Raw genomic sequence first — 17,115 nt, 5'->3', positions numbered from 1 at the left:
TATATATATATATATATCACACACATACCTCGGTTCTCAAAACTGTATTTTAACAGGAAGTTTGCTTTGGAAACTCTTGCTCTGTTCTTAAACACTTTTTTGGGCCCCCAGTCTTGAAATACAGTAATACCGCTGTGTTCAAACGAATTTACCTAGAAGTAACGTGTTCAGAATTCAAACATTTTTCGGTATCTGAAGGTTTTTGCGAGCGTGGATGGTGGGTTGTACCTGGTGAGTTTAGCACTGGTGAGGGTTCACATACAGTACAGTACTGTTACACTGCTCGGTTCTCAAACTGCCTTCCTGAACCAATTATGCTCCGAGAACTGAGGTACCAATATATATATATATATATATATATATTATATATATATATATATATTATAGCTGTCAGCAATGAGAGGAAAAGAGCAGCGTATCAGGAAAAGGTGGAAGATTAGTAAATTATGTATTTGCAAAAATGTGTAATTTGAGTGTTAGGTAGGATGGGAATACCCCTTTAACTTCACATGAGGAGTACGGATTTATTTTTAGAGGACTCTGTTAATGTATAATAAAGCTGCCGGTGATCACTTGTAAACTGCATGACTGGTTTCCTTTTACTGATTGAGTAAAATCAGCAAACTTCTCTTTCAGCCACAGACGAGTATGAAACCACACAGAAACGCATGGAGCAGGTTCATGTGCCCGGGATGCGGACCTCAGCTGGGACATGCGCTACCAAGAAGCTGCCATCTACCTCCAGGTCAACACATTATTTTGGAAGACATTACTATTTCATGTACTGGGTGGTGGAAGTATAACTAAAAGATTTATAAGGAACTATAGGTCTATTATGTGATACTAGCCTAGTGTCAGCCTGCAGTTTGGCTGTGACCCATCTGCTCAGCCTGACGGGTCTTCTGACAGGTCCCGGCAGTGCGGCAGCAGCTATACGCTTTGCCGCTGGAGTCTTTCTTCCCTCCCGGTTCTGTTAAAATTTTGATGCCTAATTAATACATCTATAGCTTTCGGGCAGCTCTAATGAGACTTGACAAAATGGGATTTTTGAAGACCGCTACAGCGAGATGTCAGAATTCTCTAAAAGTATCAGTTCTTATACAATTCCAGTACTCTACTTTAAAACAGTATACTGTGATGCATTGTCAGCAAAAATTGTCTGCCCTTTTTGAAATGAGAACAGCAGCGATAAGTCATTAATCCCTTAGTACTGCCCATTCGCCTTTGTTTTTTATGGTGGTCACTAATGAGCCTTCTTCTGACCAATACGTGTTTTTTGCGTCATGGTCGGAATAAGTGTATGCCACGCTCCTGTGTCAGCATTGTAGATGTGTCGGTATGGTATATGTCAGCATTATCCCGACAGTCTGCCATGCAAACGGATCAGCAGCCAGAAGTTAGCACTTAACTTCCAATTGGCAAGTATAGTAACTACCCGAAGTAGAAAACCTGCGATCCGATTTAACCCATTACATGCCGCTGTGAAATCATGACAGCAGCATGTAAAGGGTTCTGGTGCTCCCCTGCTACTATACTTGCCAATTGGAATGTGGGCGCCAAGGTCCTGCTTCTGATCCATCCATTTCATGGCAGTCACGAGGGTCTTCTAAAGGCCCCAGGACTGCCATACATATGGCTGCGTAGACTGCCTGTTGGGATAATGCGACATATACAATTCACAGCATTACAGTGGTAGAGTATTATAGTGTAACAGTGAGTAAAAAAAAAAAAAAGTAATAAAACCTAATAAAAAAAAAATCCCCTCAATAATAAAATGTTATTGTATTCCCCATACAAAATAAATTGTTGCATAAAACATAAAAAAAATTCGTATCACTGTATCCATAACACCATGAGCAATAAAACTAACGCAAGTTTAATATAAAAAAAAAAAGGAAAAAGCTTTTCCATTATCCCTGCAAAAAGGGTTAATAAGTTACATGAATCCTAAATGGCAGCAATAAAGTTGTCCCGCAAAAAACAAGCCCTCATATGGCTCCGTGGGCAAAAATAAAACAAAGGTATGACTCTTGGAGGCAGCAATGAAAAGTAAGAAAATTGGTTGCTCATTAAGTCTCAAAATCGGCTGGTCACTAGGGGTTAAAGGGGAACTATCAGCAGGAAAGACCATGGGTCTCCAACTGTGGCCCTCCAGCTGTTGCAATACTACATTTCCCATCATGCTGGAGAGCCCAAATACAAAGCTGTAGCTGTTAAGGCATGATGGGATTGTATTTTTTTTCAACAGCTAGAGGGCCATGGTTCCCTACCCCTGTTTTTAAAACATAGTGATAAAAAAAACAAGACACCCAGCAAAAGATGGGGCGTCTGCAGGTTTCAGTGCCTGGGGCAGCAGCAGCTGGTAATACAGGCCCTCTGTGTGTTTACTAAAAGTGATTTCCAGGGAATTTCACAGATTTATAGTAAATTTTGCTCTCAGTAATATGGATGTGAAGTCTCGGTCATGCAGATTGTATGATCAAAAATCTTTGGCTGCCGCCTTAGGAAGTGTCAGGAGACGTAGTCTTGTCACACACATTAGCTTTCCTGGGCCCATCCCTTTGCTGTGTTTATTGGACGCCAGAGCTGTCAATCATTGCTGTGAGGAAGAGCTTTTAAATCGAAGAGCTCTGTGCAGGGACATGAAGACCCCGCCGTCTGGACACTTCTTGATGTGGGCGGCTGGAGCAATAAGCACGGTTTTCTCAGTCATGCAAGCTGTTTGGTACTTGAGGTATGGTTCCATCCCTCCCCCCCCCCCAACATCATTATGGGGCCACCCGTGGTTGTGATACCTCATACCTGCTGACAGATTCCCCTTTTAAATTGTTCCCTTTGCGCAGTAATAGATCTTTTTGTTTCTTTTGAATTTCAGGAAGGGAAGAATAATGACAAGTTTTACACACATCCGCGGGACCCGAAGGCGCTTGCTGCTTACCTTTTTGCTCACAATCATTTTATTCTACATGCTGGAACTATGTACCGGGCTCCTGCTGCTGCTGCTTTCCCTGTGTGAAGCGCCCGCTGTTCCTTTTCTTCGTCTTGACATCTATGTAAGTATGAATTATAATGTGTGTTTGTGTGTGTGTGTGTGTATATATTATATATATATATATATATATATTTATATTTACACCTCTCACCTTCCTTTTTGTGTTTCTTTTTTTTCCCCCTTTAAGGTTCATGCCACACTGGAACTGCTGGCCCTGGCCCTGGTTGTTTTTGAGCTTGGCATGAAGATGAGATGGCTTGGTTGTCATGCATTTCTGAGGCATCGCAGGACTATGTTGAAGGTTAGTCTTTGAACAGTCCTTAAAGGGTTAAAAGGGAACTACACTCCTCCTCCCATGCCACTGCCAGTATCATACCGCTCCGTCCCTGCTAATGGGGACTGCATGTCACATTGATCATGCAGTGGGAATGGAGCAGTATAATGCTGGTGGCAGCGGCGCTGGAGCCAGAGAGGTGAGTAGTGTAGTTTATTATTTTTAATCACCCCCTCCCAGGGCATATGGCAAAAAAGTCTCCTGGACAACTCCTTTAAAGGGTTTCTCCACATTGTTTCCTGTTTTCCTTTACAACTTTAAGGGGAAACTCAATTTTTTAAAGTACATTTAATGATAGATGTTTCTTGCCCTTAAGGTACAAACCCACACACCGTATACACAGCAGATACGCAACAAATACGCAGCAGATTTGTTGGTACATATTTGATGCTGTGTTCAGTTATTTAGATCTAATCTGCTGCGTATTTGCTGCGTATTTGCTGCGTGTTTGCTGCGTGTTTGCTGCGTATCGCAGCAGTAAATACGCTCCTTATACGGTGTGTGGGTTTATACACTAAAGGGATTTTACAATTTAACTTTACTTGTCCCCCTATCCACCAGTATGAGATCTTACACTTGTCCCCTATCTTTTGGATGGCGGACAAGCGGGTTAAACCAGGAAACCTCCTTAATCACCAAATAGTTTTTCTTTGTTTTTTCAAAAGACAACATTTTTTGTTTTTCATTTGATAGAGCTTTTGGGAGGCGGATTAGAAAAATTTGTCAAACCTGGGGAAGTCCCATCAAATTAATAAAAGGCAGGCAGGGGGGTGCGGAAAAATAACAACTTAAACTCGCCATCCCTGTGCCTCCGTTGCGCCGCTCCTGGGTCCCCACTAATCGCTGCCAGAAGTTATTCTCCGCTGGAATCCGGGTATGTCACGTACCCGGCTTTTCCAGCTGCAACGTCACAACCTGGCCGAACGATTGCCCACTCAGCCAGTCAGTGACTTGGGCAAGCAATCACTGCTTATGTGACGTTGCAGCTAGAAGAGCTGGCTGTAAACTGGACCCAGGAGTGGTGCTACGAAGCACAAGGATAGGTAAATTTATTTAGTTTATTATTTTCCCGCATCCCCTGCCTTCCTGACTTTTTTTTTCTAATTTGGTGTGCCTTCCCCTTTAATGTTTTCAGTGTTCACTGTGACCTGATAAATAATGCAATGATTTTTTAGTTCACCTCACTACTGAAAAATTGGCAAATTTTGTGAGGGAAAAATGTGTATTTGTTTATTTTTTAAAGTGACGGGAGGTAGGTGGATTTTTTTAATTATATTTTTTATTGCATCTTTTTACTTTTTATGGCTCCACAAAGGGACTTAGACTTATGATCTTCTAATCGCTCATATAATAGGATTCACTCCTATTGAAGTACAGTGTATATTATGCCTGTCAGCATAACACTTCACTACGCTGCAATGTAAACCGCGCTCAGCGATCGTGTTGCATAGTTGGCGCTGGGGTAACAGATCCCCCACTTAGATACTGTGTTTGCAATTTAACTGTGGCATCTAAAGGGTTAAAGGGAAACTATCAGCAGGTTAGAAGAGTCTAAGCTGATATGAGCCTATATCCTCGGCACCATTTCCGTGATATTAGCAGTTTAATTCCCAATGCTAATTAGGTCTGCTGGTGCATTTGGTGCATCCTTCCCCCAGTGTACCAAAATGCCGTACTAGCATAGGGACTTACTTTTCATCCTCAGTGCCCCGGGGGATTTTTACAGTTTTTTTACAGTTTTACAAACCTAAACTTTGTGTTTCCTTTTCCGCAGAGTTCTGTATTGCTGTGCAGTTTATTGAAGCCATTGTGGTGTTAATAAGGCAGACATCACACGTACGTGTTACTAGAGCATTGCGGCCCATCTTTTTAGTGGACTGCAGATATTGTGGGGCTGTCCGAAGGTAAGAAGAGTTTGGGTGTTTTTGTCGTAGTCTTCCAGACAATCCTAAAAATACTTCCCCAAAAACCATACATAAAAGTAACGATAAGAGATACATATTTAAAGGGAGTCTGTCAGTAGCTTTATGCTGCCTGAACCATGAGCTGCGTGAAATCCCTACAGCTTCCCTTATAATTACTGTAGGTTGAACTCTGAGGCTATGTTCACACTACGTAGCTACATAGTAATCATGGCTGTTGTCGAATATTTGCAACAACAGCCGTGATTGCTACGTAGCTTACGTAGTGCTGCCTTCTATGGAATCCCGACCGGAAGTATATACACATGGTATACACTCCGGCCGGGATCCCTAGCGCCGCCGCAAGAAACTGACATGTCAGTTTTTCTGCGGCCGCAATTCATTAAATAGCGGCCACAGAAAACCTGTCAGTGCAAACAATGCAGCATGCTGCTCCAGCCGTACGCTCCATCCTGTGCAGTGGGGAATTCAGATGCGGGCGGCGCACAGATGCGCCCGCATCTGAATTCAGCGGCGGTAAACATCATCCAGCCGGTACTGCAGTACCGCCGGGATTTTTTTTTCTGACACCGGCCATTCCATGACTCAGCCAGTCATAGAACGGCCAGTGTCCATACAGAGTGGGAACATGGCCTAAGGCTGGGTTCACACACAGTATTTTTGCGCAGTATTTTGGTCCTCAAATTGCACCAAAACAAGGATGGCCGTCATTTATGAAAAAATGGCCATTATTTTTCATAACAACGGCCGATATTTAAAAATATGCCAATTATTTGCCCTTATATGGCTGCCATTCACTAAATTTAAACAGTGTGTGAACATAGCTTCTCTCTGTTTTCAATCCACTCCTGGTTTTGGTTGCAGTATGAGGAGCAAAAATACTGTCTGTAAACATAGCCTAAGATTGTATTAATTTGACTGTGCGTTTTTTTAAACTTTTTAAATAGTATGCAAAATTTTATTGTTACATGTTTTAAACTAATCATGTTACAAAAAGAACTTACTGTTTTTTGAACTATGCCCATAGTCTCTTTTATGTGTACATATCTTGAAGTGGGTTGCTTCAGTATAGGATAGAGCGCCATCTGGTGGTGCAGGTAGTTATCACAATCTGCTTTTATTTTCTATTACGCTCTCTATCCCGTATGTACAACATCTAGACAAGCAGCATGTTAGCAAGATCAGACAGGTACTGCCAAAATTATTGCCTGTGTGCAGCAATAGTAAATCTGCTACCACTGAACAGAAAACACACCCAAGTCAAGTCTACTACTAATAGACTATAACAGTAAACCAGCCCATTGTCCTGTACCTTATCGGTCAGTATTAACAATATGTTTTTACTCTGCAGGAATCTGCGCCAGATTTTCCAGTCTCTGCCACCTTTATAGATTTCTACTTCTCCTTTTATTCTTCATGGTTATTTTTGCCATCCTCGGTATGTTCTTTCAATAAGATATATTTGTACACTACTAATATAAATTAAGGGAGTCTACTTCTGAATGGGGACGTTATTTTGTAAGGACGCTACCCTTGGGGTCCTATTAGACTAGGGATGGGAAACCTCTGGCCCTCCAGCTGTGCAAACTACAACTTCCATCATACTTGGACGCTAAGGCTTTGGCCGTCCATGTATGATGGGAATTGTAGTTTTGCGACAGCTGAGGGCCGAAGGTTCCCCATTCCTGTATTAAGGTCCGTTGACACCACGGAATCGGCACCGAAATTCCCTTGCAGAACCCCCGCATGCGCACTCGGAATCCTGCCTGCTGTCTGTTTGAATGGAGGGCTCATGCGCCTCAGCTCTCCTCCGCACCTCTCCGCTCAAAAATTGACATGTCACTTCTTTGAGCAGAGAGCGCACAACCCTCCCTTCAAACAGATAGCAGACAGGATTTTGGCGCTGAGTCCGCACGTGGGGGTTCCGATACGGATTTAGTATCCGCTGCTGTGTTGTCCGGGATAATGACTTTTATTTAATATGTAAATTGTCTTGTTAGGTGCACGGAGGTTGTCAGTGTATTTCATCCTCTAGCCACACCTGACAAAGAAGCTTGAACCGCCCCTCAGCAGTGATGTAACAAGAGGCTGATGCCAAATCTTGTGCTAACATGATGGAATCGCAGAGTTACTGCGCAAGCATGCGAACTGGCATCTGAGGGGAGGCTCAGACATCTTTGTGAGATGGCTGGGTGGTTATAAAGGTGCACCAAGAAATAAAGTGGTGTCAACAGAAAAGCAGACTTCCATCAGTTTATGTAGTATTCTAGACCAATGCATCTCCACTCCAGTCCTCCTGGCCCACCAACGGGTCATGTTTTGAGGATTTCATTAGGATTTCCCAGGTGATATGATTAATATGTTTTTCCCTTACCCTCATCCTCAGGCTATTCCTGTGGCACTTAATCGTTTACTCTCCTCATCAGTCCAGTAACACCATTAGGAGCACTGCCCCAACCCATAGCAGTGATCTGGCCGGGGACCCGCTCTATCATTATCATTAGAAGGCGGTTCAGGGGCCGATCAGCGCTATTGGGGTGGGGCGGCGCTCCTAATGGACTTACCGGACCGTGGAGTAAACGCTAAGTGCACAGAAACAACACAGAGGATGAAGGTAGGCGATATACCTTCATCCTCGGTGCCTCCTTGAAGTAGCGACATATCCCCCACATAGTTCCCCTTTAAATGTCTAGATCACGGGTCTCCAACTCGGCCCTCTAGCTGTTGCAATACTACATTTCCCATCATGCCTGGGGAGCCAACCCAAAGCTTTTGCTGTCCGGGCATGATGGGAGTTGTAGTTTTGCAACAGCTGGAGGACCGCAGTTGGAGACCCATGGTCTAGATGACTTTGAGCCTGATAACACAGAAACCTATAGATCATGACTGGTGAATAACATCATTACGTTATCTGTGAGTTTTATCCTCCTGAGATTTTATATTATGTTTTTAAAAAAATGTACAGGTATGGCCACTGGGTTGGTACTTTGCAGCCCTTACTATGCTGAAAGATGTCATCCTCTGCTCTTTTTGCTACTAACGCAATTATTTTGATGACTGTGTAACATACAGATACAGATGTCTGCGTTCGCCGGAAAACATTTTTGAATACAACCTCAATAAGATTGTGCAGTCTCTGCTAGCATAGGTGTAACTACAACTCCATCTGCCAGCACCAGCCATGGCTTCTGATCTGTGCAGACCTGCTTGCCCTTTATAATGTCTTGTGATAAATTCCTTTAAATGTTATTAGTAAAAATTTTTGTCATTTTTTCTTTGTTAGGATTCTACTTGTTTTCTCCTAATACATCTGATCCGGTAAGTCTATAGATTCTTGGTATAATACTGTCTATTAAAGGGGTAGTTTCACAAAAAATCAAATATTCCCAGCAAGTGTCTGAGTAATTTACTTCTATAAAAAAAAAATTCAACTCTTCCAATACTTATCAGATTCTATAAGTCTGAAGGAGTGGTGTATTCTCTCCAGTCTGACACAGTGCTCTCTGCTGCCACCCCTGTCCATGTCCGGAACTGTCCAGAGCAGTAGCAAATCCCCAATGAAAACCTCTCCTGCTCTCCAGACTGGAAAGAATACCACTTCCTGCAGGACATACAGCAGCTGATAAGTACTTAAAGACTTGAGATTCTTTAATAGAAGTAAATTACAAATCTCTGGTAGTTTCTGGCACCAGTTGATTTGAAAGAAAAATATTTTTGGTGAATTACCCCTTTAACCCTAGACGACCCTGGACGTAGGGTTACGTCACGGAAGTCTGTCCCCAGACGACCCATGACGTAACCTTACGTCCTTGGTGTTTCTCCCCCTATGAAGCGTGCTCCGGAGCGCGCTTCATAGGAGGTGGGGGCCGGCTGCAGTGAGCAGCCGGGACCTCACCGGTAATGACAACGCTGCAGCGATCGCGCTGCCGCGTGTCATTAAACCCCTTAAACGCCGCGATCGCGGCGCGACCGTGGCGTTTAAGTGTAAGTGACAGGGGGAGTCCCCTGTCACTTACCGATCGGGACCCCCGCAGTGTGACTGCGGGGGTCCCGATCGTGAAACGGACCGCCGGAGGTCTCTTACCTGCCTCCGTGCGGTCCGATCGGCGATCTGCTACACTAAGCCTGCACAGGCAGGCTCATGAGCAGATCGCCGATAACACTGATCATGCTGTGCCTATGGCATGCAATGATCAGTGTGTGTAATCACACTAGTGTATGTAAAAGTCCCCCAAAGGACTTCAAAAGTGTAAAAAAAAAAAAATAGTTCAAAACACTAATACACTACCCCAAAGCCCTCCCCCAATAAAAGTCTAAATCACCCCCCTTTCCCATTATATAAATAAAATATAAAAATAAATAAATAGATAAACTATAATATACCGTAGCGTGCGTAATTGTCCGATCTATTAAATATAACAAGCGTCATTGTGATCGTAAAACGGCGTACACGAAAAGAGGGGAAAAAGTGCGCAGATTACCGATTTTATGTTACATATAATTTTTAAAAAATCAATAAAAAGTGATCAAAACGTCCGATCTTCACAACTATGGTATTAATAAAAACTAGAGATCATGGCGGAAAAAATTACACCCCATACAGCCCCGTAGGTGAAAAAATAAAACCGTTATAAGCGTCACAATAGGCCCATTTATTAATATTTAATTGCCAAAAAAAAGGATTTCATAAAAAATACATATATAACATTAGAGAATCTGTGTAACCTGCATATGGTTGTGTTCGGACCTATAGAGTAATAATATCATGTCGCTGTTACCATATAGTGCATTACGTAACACAGGAACCCCCCAAACGTTACCATATTGCATTCTTATTTACGATTTCACCTATTTATATCTTCATAAATAATATATTTGGAATTCCATCATACATGTTATGGTAAAATTATGACGCCATTACAAAGTACAACTATTCCTGTAAAAAACAAGCACTTACATGGCGTGTAGATAGAAAACTGAGAGTGCTAGAGCTCTTAGAGGGGGAGGAGGGAAAAACGGAAACACTAAGATCAAAATTTGCCGCGGTCCACTGGGTCTTTTTGGGCCTGGTCCTCAAAGGGTTAATTCACAATGTTAAGGTGTTTTATGGGGGTATGCTTACCTTTCATAGACACTGGAATTTACGTTTTATCTCTCAAAAAACTTTTTTTTTCTCTTCCTTTTTACAGTATTTCAACACTCTTGAGAACAGTCTGGTTAGCCTGTTTGTTACTTTTGACAACTGCCAAGTAAGGAAATCTCTTTTGTACTTGAAAGCGACTCTGTACCCACAATCTGTCCCCCCCCAAACCGCTTGTACTATCAGATAGCTGCTTTTAATCCAAGATCTGTCCTGGGGTCCGTTCGGCAGGTGATGCAGTTATTGTCATAAAGGAACTTTTAATCCGGCAGCGCTGTGTCTAACTGCCGGGGCTTACATTTGTATATGCATTAGGCTGGCACCACCTCTCCGTTCTTCCTCCCCACCCTCCTCATCATTAGGAATGATCAGGAACATTTATTACTGTTTGAGCTTTGCACAGGTGTCTTAACGTTCCAGCCTATGTGTCGGGCTGCCACAGGTGCCGCCTCCTCATCATTAGAAATACTCCAGGCAGATCGCTTCCTATTCCCCACCTGTGGCAGCCCGGCACATGGGCTGGATCGTTAAGACACCTGTGCAAAGCTCAAACAGCAATAAATGTTCCTGATCATTCCTAATGATGAGGAGGGTGGGGAGGAAGAACGGAGAGGTGTGCCAGCCTAATGCATATACAAATGTAACCCCGGCAGTTAGACACAGCGCTGCCGGATTAAAAGTTCTTTTTATGACAATAACTGCATCACCTGCCGAACGGACCCCAGGACAGATCTTGGATTAAAGCAGCTATCCGAAGGTATAAGTGGTTTGGGGGGACAGATTGTGGTTACAGATTCGCTTTAAAAGTAATATATGGACTGTAAAAACAAGTATAGATGCTTAAACTTTAAAATCCTACTGCTAATAGTGTGTCCTCTGCATTGTAGTTCCCTGATGTCATGATGCCGGCATATTCACGAAATCGATGGTCCTGCGTCTTTTTTATTGTGTACTTGTCTATTGAACTCTATTTCATCATGAATCTGGTGAGCCAACTTCTGCCTTCTCTTGTTGGGCTTTTAAGACAACAGCAAATCATTAGGTAGGAGGTTAAAAGGAATCTTTCATTAGCTTTATTCCACCTTAATGAGGGCAGCATAAACTAGTGACAGAATTGCTGAAGAGATTGGTATATTTCTTACATCATTCTGTCAGCTGTTCTCCTAATATGCAGGAGAATAGGATTCTTGCCCCCCCCCCCCCGCCCTCCAGCTGCTGATTGACAGTTGGCTGCCTATACACAGCATGGATAGATAACTGCCAATCAGCAGCTGGTGGCGAGTTTTTTTGTTTCTCATGAGAATCGAGGACTACTGGGCTCATGCACATAATGGAGAGAACTACTTATTGTTCATGTTATTCAGGAGGATATCTCTGGATCAGCTGCACAGACCAATGTAAGTGATACAGCATTCTGTTCAGCTTCTCTGTCACTAGTTTATGCTACCCTTAGATATGACAGCATAAACCAACTGACAGATCTCTTAAAGGGGGGGAAATTTTCCAGTGAAAATCTTTTTCTTTAAATCAACACTGGTTTCAGAAAGTTTTATTTTAAAATCTCAAATTTTTCCCATACTATGAGCTGCTGTATGCGCTGCAAGGAGTGGTGTATTCTTTCCAGTCTGACACAGTGCTCTCTGCTGTCCTGTCCATGACAGGAACTGTCTAGAGCAGTACCAAATCCCCATGAAAACCTCTCTTCTCTCCAGACTGAAAGATACCACTTCCTGCAGGACATAGAAAACCTCTCCGGCTCTGGTCGTTCCTGACATGGACAGAGGTGGCAGCCAGAGCACAGTGTCAGACTGGATGGTTGAGTGTACGAATATGTAAAAGTCAACACCCTTAACCCCTGTGCCCCAGTACATACATTACCGGTCTGCACTCCAACTTGCTTTGGGGGTTACCTGCGTCTGCCCCACCGCAGCCACTGAACTCGCAGCTTGAAATCCGCTGCAGATCAGTTAGCATGAACCCACCCTAATGTGTTTTTACATTTTTCTGTATTATGTTAAAATAAATACAATTATACCAGTTTGCTTTAAGGGGTATTTTCATTTCAAAAAGTTAAAGCGACTTTAACCATCAGGTACATTGCTGCTCTTTTTTAACCTAAAGCTGATTCTAATAGAGCTGCGTCATAGAGGGGCGCGCCTACGCCATTCTATCCATGTGCACAACTTGTACTGATGGCCAGCACGGGGATGCCAGTGGCACAGTCCTCTTTCTGAATCGCCACCTGGTTCCTGCGCACAGTGCCAGCCCAGGCCCCCATTGGGGAGATATCCCCTCCCCTCTGTGAGGTGGCTCCATTAGAATCAATGAAGCCGCATCATAGAGCGGATATCTCCACAGTGGGGCGCCCAGTGCTCCGGGGCAGTCCAATGCTTGAGAAAAGACTCGACTTGGGAATCGGGTGACATTCAAAAAAAAAAAGGACCATGCCAACGCTTCCCCGCGCTGGTGCTTATATCGCTTAAGGTAAAAAAAAGCGCAGCGATGTACCTGATGGTATAATCGCTTTAATTAGAGGGAACCTGTCACCCCCGTGGTCCCATCCCGGATCCCTCTGTTCACCCGGAGAAATCGCTGAACTCTTCGTCTCGCGCCATTATGGTAATGAGTTCAACGTCCATAGAATCGACGGATGAGTCCAGCTTATTTATGAGGTCCTCTTCTCGTGCTGCCCATCCACGCCTCCTGGAACTTGATTGACGTCTTCAGTCTTCTCACGAATTCCTGCGCATGTGCTGTTGCGGAGGTCTCCTCGCTTCTTCTGCTTCGCATGCGCGGTCAACAGTGAAGCTGTGGAGCGGCTTCAATGTGAACTGCGCATGCGCCAAAAACGTCTGTCACGGCGCCTGCGCGGGATCCGGCAAGAAAGAAGACGAGGAGGAAGAAGACTGAAGACTTCAGGCAGTCGGAGGTGTGGAAAGGCTGGACTTCAGGGCCCAGCGGCGCTCATTACCATAATGGGCTCGAGACGAAGAATCTGCAATTTCTCCAAGTAACAGCGGATCCAGGACGGGACCGGGACCGATGTGGTAAGTTTAATTGAGCTTCATGTCCCTGTATGTCAGTTGCTGCTGGGGCCACGGGGTGACTGGTTCCCTTTAGTTAGGGAAGAATTAGTGAATCATGGAGATCCGACTGCCAGGACCCCCAAAAATTACAGCTCAGAATATTGTGCTTGTGAATGAACAACGCGCAATTCTAAAGATTGAATCCTGAGCTCGACAATGTTCAGAGGTGCTACAAAGAGTGTGAAGGAATAGTGGGATCCCAGCAGTCACATCCCCACCTATCCACTAATTATTCCTTATTCCGTGGATAGGGGATACTTTCTGAAAAAGAAATATCCTTTTAAGCGCACCTGTTTTTTTTCTGTTTTTTTTTTAAAGAAATCATCGAATTATAATTGCAAGCAGTTTAGCCATATACTTTTATTTTTTAAACGTTTTCTATGTTTAATCGGCGTTATACATACCCAACTCTGGTCATGATATTTGACCTTTTCTGTGTTAAAAAAAAAAAAAGAACAGAAGTCCCAGTCCTTTGCCAGTCACGCAAGGAAGACTTTTGTTCATCATGCAGGTTATATATCAACTGAGGGCATTAACTTAGGCCAATTATATTATCGGCTATGTATTATTATTATTATTATTATTATATTATTATTATTATATTATTATTATTATTTATTTTTTTAGCACCTTGATTCCAGAGCGCTATACATGCTTAGATTATCTTTACACGTGCTTTAGTTGTGTTTTCTACCGCTATTTTGCAACAAATTGCACAATCATGGTAACATAGCAGCATTTCTTATGCATTCTGTCAAAATTGTGGTAAAAACGTCACTATTTTTACTGCGATTGCGCAGTCTGTGGCAAAAAAAAAAAGCATAATTACCGCTAATTGAACACCATGTGTGAACATAGCCTTACAGTTCAGTCAGTATAATGTCACTCTGTGGTTAAAGAGGCTTTGGGTCTGTGTGACAGAGAGCTGACCATACAATGCGAGCACCTCCTGATTCTCTGCTACTGATATGAAAAGCAGCAGCTGTACACATGCAAAACTGCTTGCATCACAATCCTGTTGATTTTCTTAAAAAAAAAAAAATTTTAAGGTTCCATGCTCTCAGTGACAAGAATAGTAGTGCAAGCCTGTTACTCTCCTGCCATAATGCCGGAAACCGCAGAGGAATCCTGAATGTAAGCATATGTAGAGGGAAAACTATTGCAGTATAAGTTTTGCTTTGTTTCTTACGTTGTTTTCCCTAATCCTCAGCTTCTGGCAGTGTGTTTTGACCAATTCAATGACATTGAGAAAAAAGAAGTTCAAATCTCTTCTTCTCCACAAGCGTACAGCCACACAGCACAGCTACCAGCTGCTACTCATCCCACAGGTATAAAGAGATGAAGTACAGTGTCATAAAACAACACTCTGCCGCTCACGGTAACTTAGTCATTTGTTGGGTGGGTGATTTATATGTTCATTTGTATAACGTGAACCAGTGAGCGCACAGAAGCTTTACAAGTAGATGATCTTTCGAAGCCGAGCGCACCGCCGTCCTGGCAGGAGAAGGGAACAGAACATTCTCTCTCCTATGTGTCTGTGTCTTCTCTGTGCAGAATAAGAGACAAGATTTATCTTAGTGATGCTGAAGGTAGTCAGATAAAAGTGGAGGGAGGAGGTCAGTCTTAAAGGGAAGTCCTGTAATTTATACATTGTCTGTAGAGATAAGCGAACCTCAAGCATGCTCGATTCCATCCGAACCCGATCGTTCGGCATTGTATTAGCGGTGGCTGCTGAAGTTGGATAAAGCCCTAAGGCTATGTGGAAAACATGGATATAGTTTTGGCTGTATCCATGTTTTCCAGACAACCTTAGAGCTTTATCCAGTTCAGCAGCCACCGCTAAGCATATGCCGAACGATTGGGTTCGGATGGACTAGAGCATGCTCGATGTTCTCTCATCTCTAATTGTTCTGTTAGGCCTTCAACATTGCTGATGTCAGCGAGACTTTTGTTTTCCAAACCCTGGCACAGTTATGATTATTACTTGGAAGGGTATCTATCAAGCCTGGCATACATCTATCAAGAGTACGCCAGCCTAAATAAAGCTCCGCCCTTTCCAAGCCGTATTTACTAGGAAGCACATGCCTCTTAGTTAAGCGGTCACCCTGCGTAGCAGTGGTGCAAAAAACTACCCCTGCTCTAAAACAGGTGGCGATTTTTGCCATGTGTACACCTGGCCTAAACCTTGATAATGCCAAAGAAAAAGGGTCTGTGGAGGCTCAGTGTGTGATTCTCAAACACAGGAGTATTTAAACTTTTAAAACCTTAATAAATCAGGCACGGGAGAGAGCCACGCCTCCTCCGACTTGCCGTGCCTGCCAATCAGGTGATCAGGGGTTACAGCTGCGTATGCCGGAGAGAAGGCAAGAATCGGGCCTTTTCTATGGCGTACACCAGAGGCCACCTTAAGAAATCTCCCTCCTTTATCCTTTTATACATTAACTAACCTGCTCAGTGATTTCTCTTGTATGTACAGGGTCTGTATTGTTTCTTCATCTGGTGTGTGTGTATATATACCTTTTCAGGCCCCCAGGAATTTCTTTTCGACACTTTGATGGAATGATGAGATATTCTACAAGCCCCGGATGTCAACTCGTGATAGATACCTTTGGCTTTAGGGCTCTGAAACAGAACAGGACAGTAATCTGAGGTAACAGCTATGTCAATGTGTATTTCTCTCCCAGTTAAGAATGATAGTCGCCTAAACTTTTACTGATCAGAGTCAGATTATAAACTTGTTCTTTTATTCAATCTGTTTGTAGTTTTCTAAATGTAATTTTTTTTTTCTATTTTACTTTTTGCTTATTGTTATGAGGGCCGCCATCTTGTCTGAGCTGTTTTTAACAGCTTTACAAGCGAGACTCATTGCATAGACGACAATATACGCTGTTCTCATGAGGTGAATGTGAAATGAACATTAATGAGCATGCCCTGTGACCTTTGAAGAGGTCATTCCTCAGGGAACTGCTATTGTCTCCTCTATTTACTGGTGTCATGGGTCACTGCAATGCTTGTCTACTCTGCTTCTGCTTTCTCCAGCTACCCTGCTTCTCCCCCTTCTCCTCTCCATAGACTTGTATGGGTATTATAAAATGGATGCCTCAGTGAGCTGGTAGAATGTCTTGTAAAGACAAGACAGACTTGAACTGTTTTTTTGGAGCAGATGATGAGTTTAGTGTTGGAGCGGAAAGAGCTTGAAGGGAAAAGGCATTTTTCTCTTTTAAGATATATTACAAAGTCTCTTACTCTCACCTGTTGTATGACAGGGACTATTTAAGGTAACTGTCGACAGAAGGAGTCTTTCCTTCAGTTTAGACCATAAAGTCCCATTTTCTTTGAGATACCCCACTCCTTATTATCCCCTGTCAGCATGTCATGTGTGAAGCTTGATTATTGTTTGGTGTAAATTTAAACTCATTTTTATTAAAAGTATTGGTATTGCCCCCCAAAAGTTAAACAAATCACCATATACACTTATTACGGAAATGCTTATAAAGTGCTTTTTCCCTCCCTACGACTGCATCAAGGCTTCACTTCCTGGATAAATGGTGATGTCCCTTGCTGGATAACATGATGATGTAAACGCCCTGACTCCCGAGCTATGCGGCTGTGGCCTGCTGAGAGGATGATGGCAGGGGGAC

General features: G+C 43.1%; 1 long non-coding RNA gene across 1 annotated transcript; it reads left to right on the top strand.

Moving 5' to 3' along the window:
• The first annotated feature begins 6,642 nt into the window (after positions 1-6,642).
• LOC138774667 (uncharacterized) lies at positions 6,643-10,465 on the top strand. Its single transcript, XR_011360356.1, has 3 exons — positions 6,643-6,686; positions 8,532-8,566; positions 10,438-10,465. It is a non-coding gene; the product is annotated as an uncharacterized lncRNA (long non-coding RNA).
• The last annotated feature ends 6,650 nt before the right edge of the window (positions 10,466-17,115 follow it).

The sequence above is a fragment of the Dendropsophus ebraccatus genome, unplaced genomic scaffold (assembly GCF_027789765.1).
Source record: "Dendropsophus ebraccatus isolate aDenEbr1 unplaced genomic scaffold, aDenEbr1.pat pat_scaffold_1008_ctg1, whole genome shotgun sequence".
Lineage (NCBI taxonomy): Eukaryota > Metazoa > Chordata > Amphibia > Anura > Hylidae > Dendropsophus > Dendropsophus ebraccatus.
Note: the sequence above shows the minus strand (reverse complement) of the source record. Positions and strands in the feature narration are given on the sequence as shown.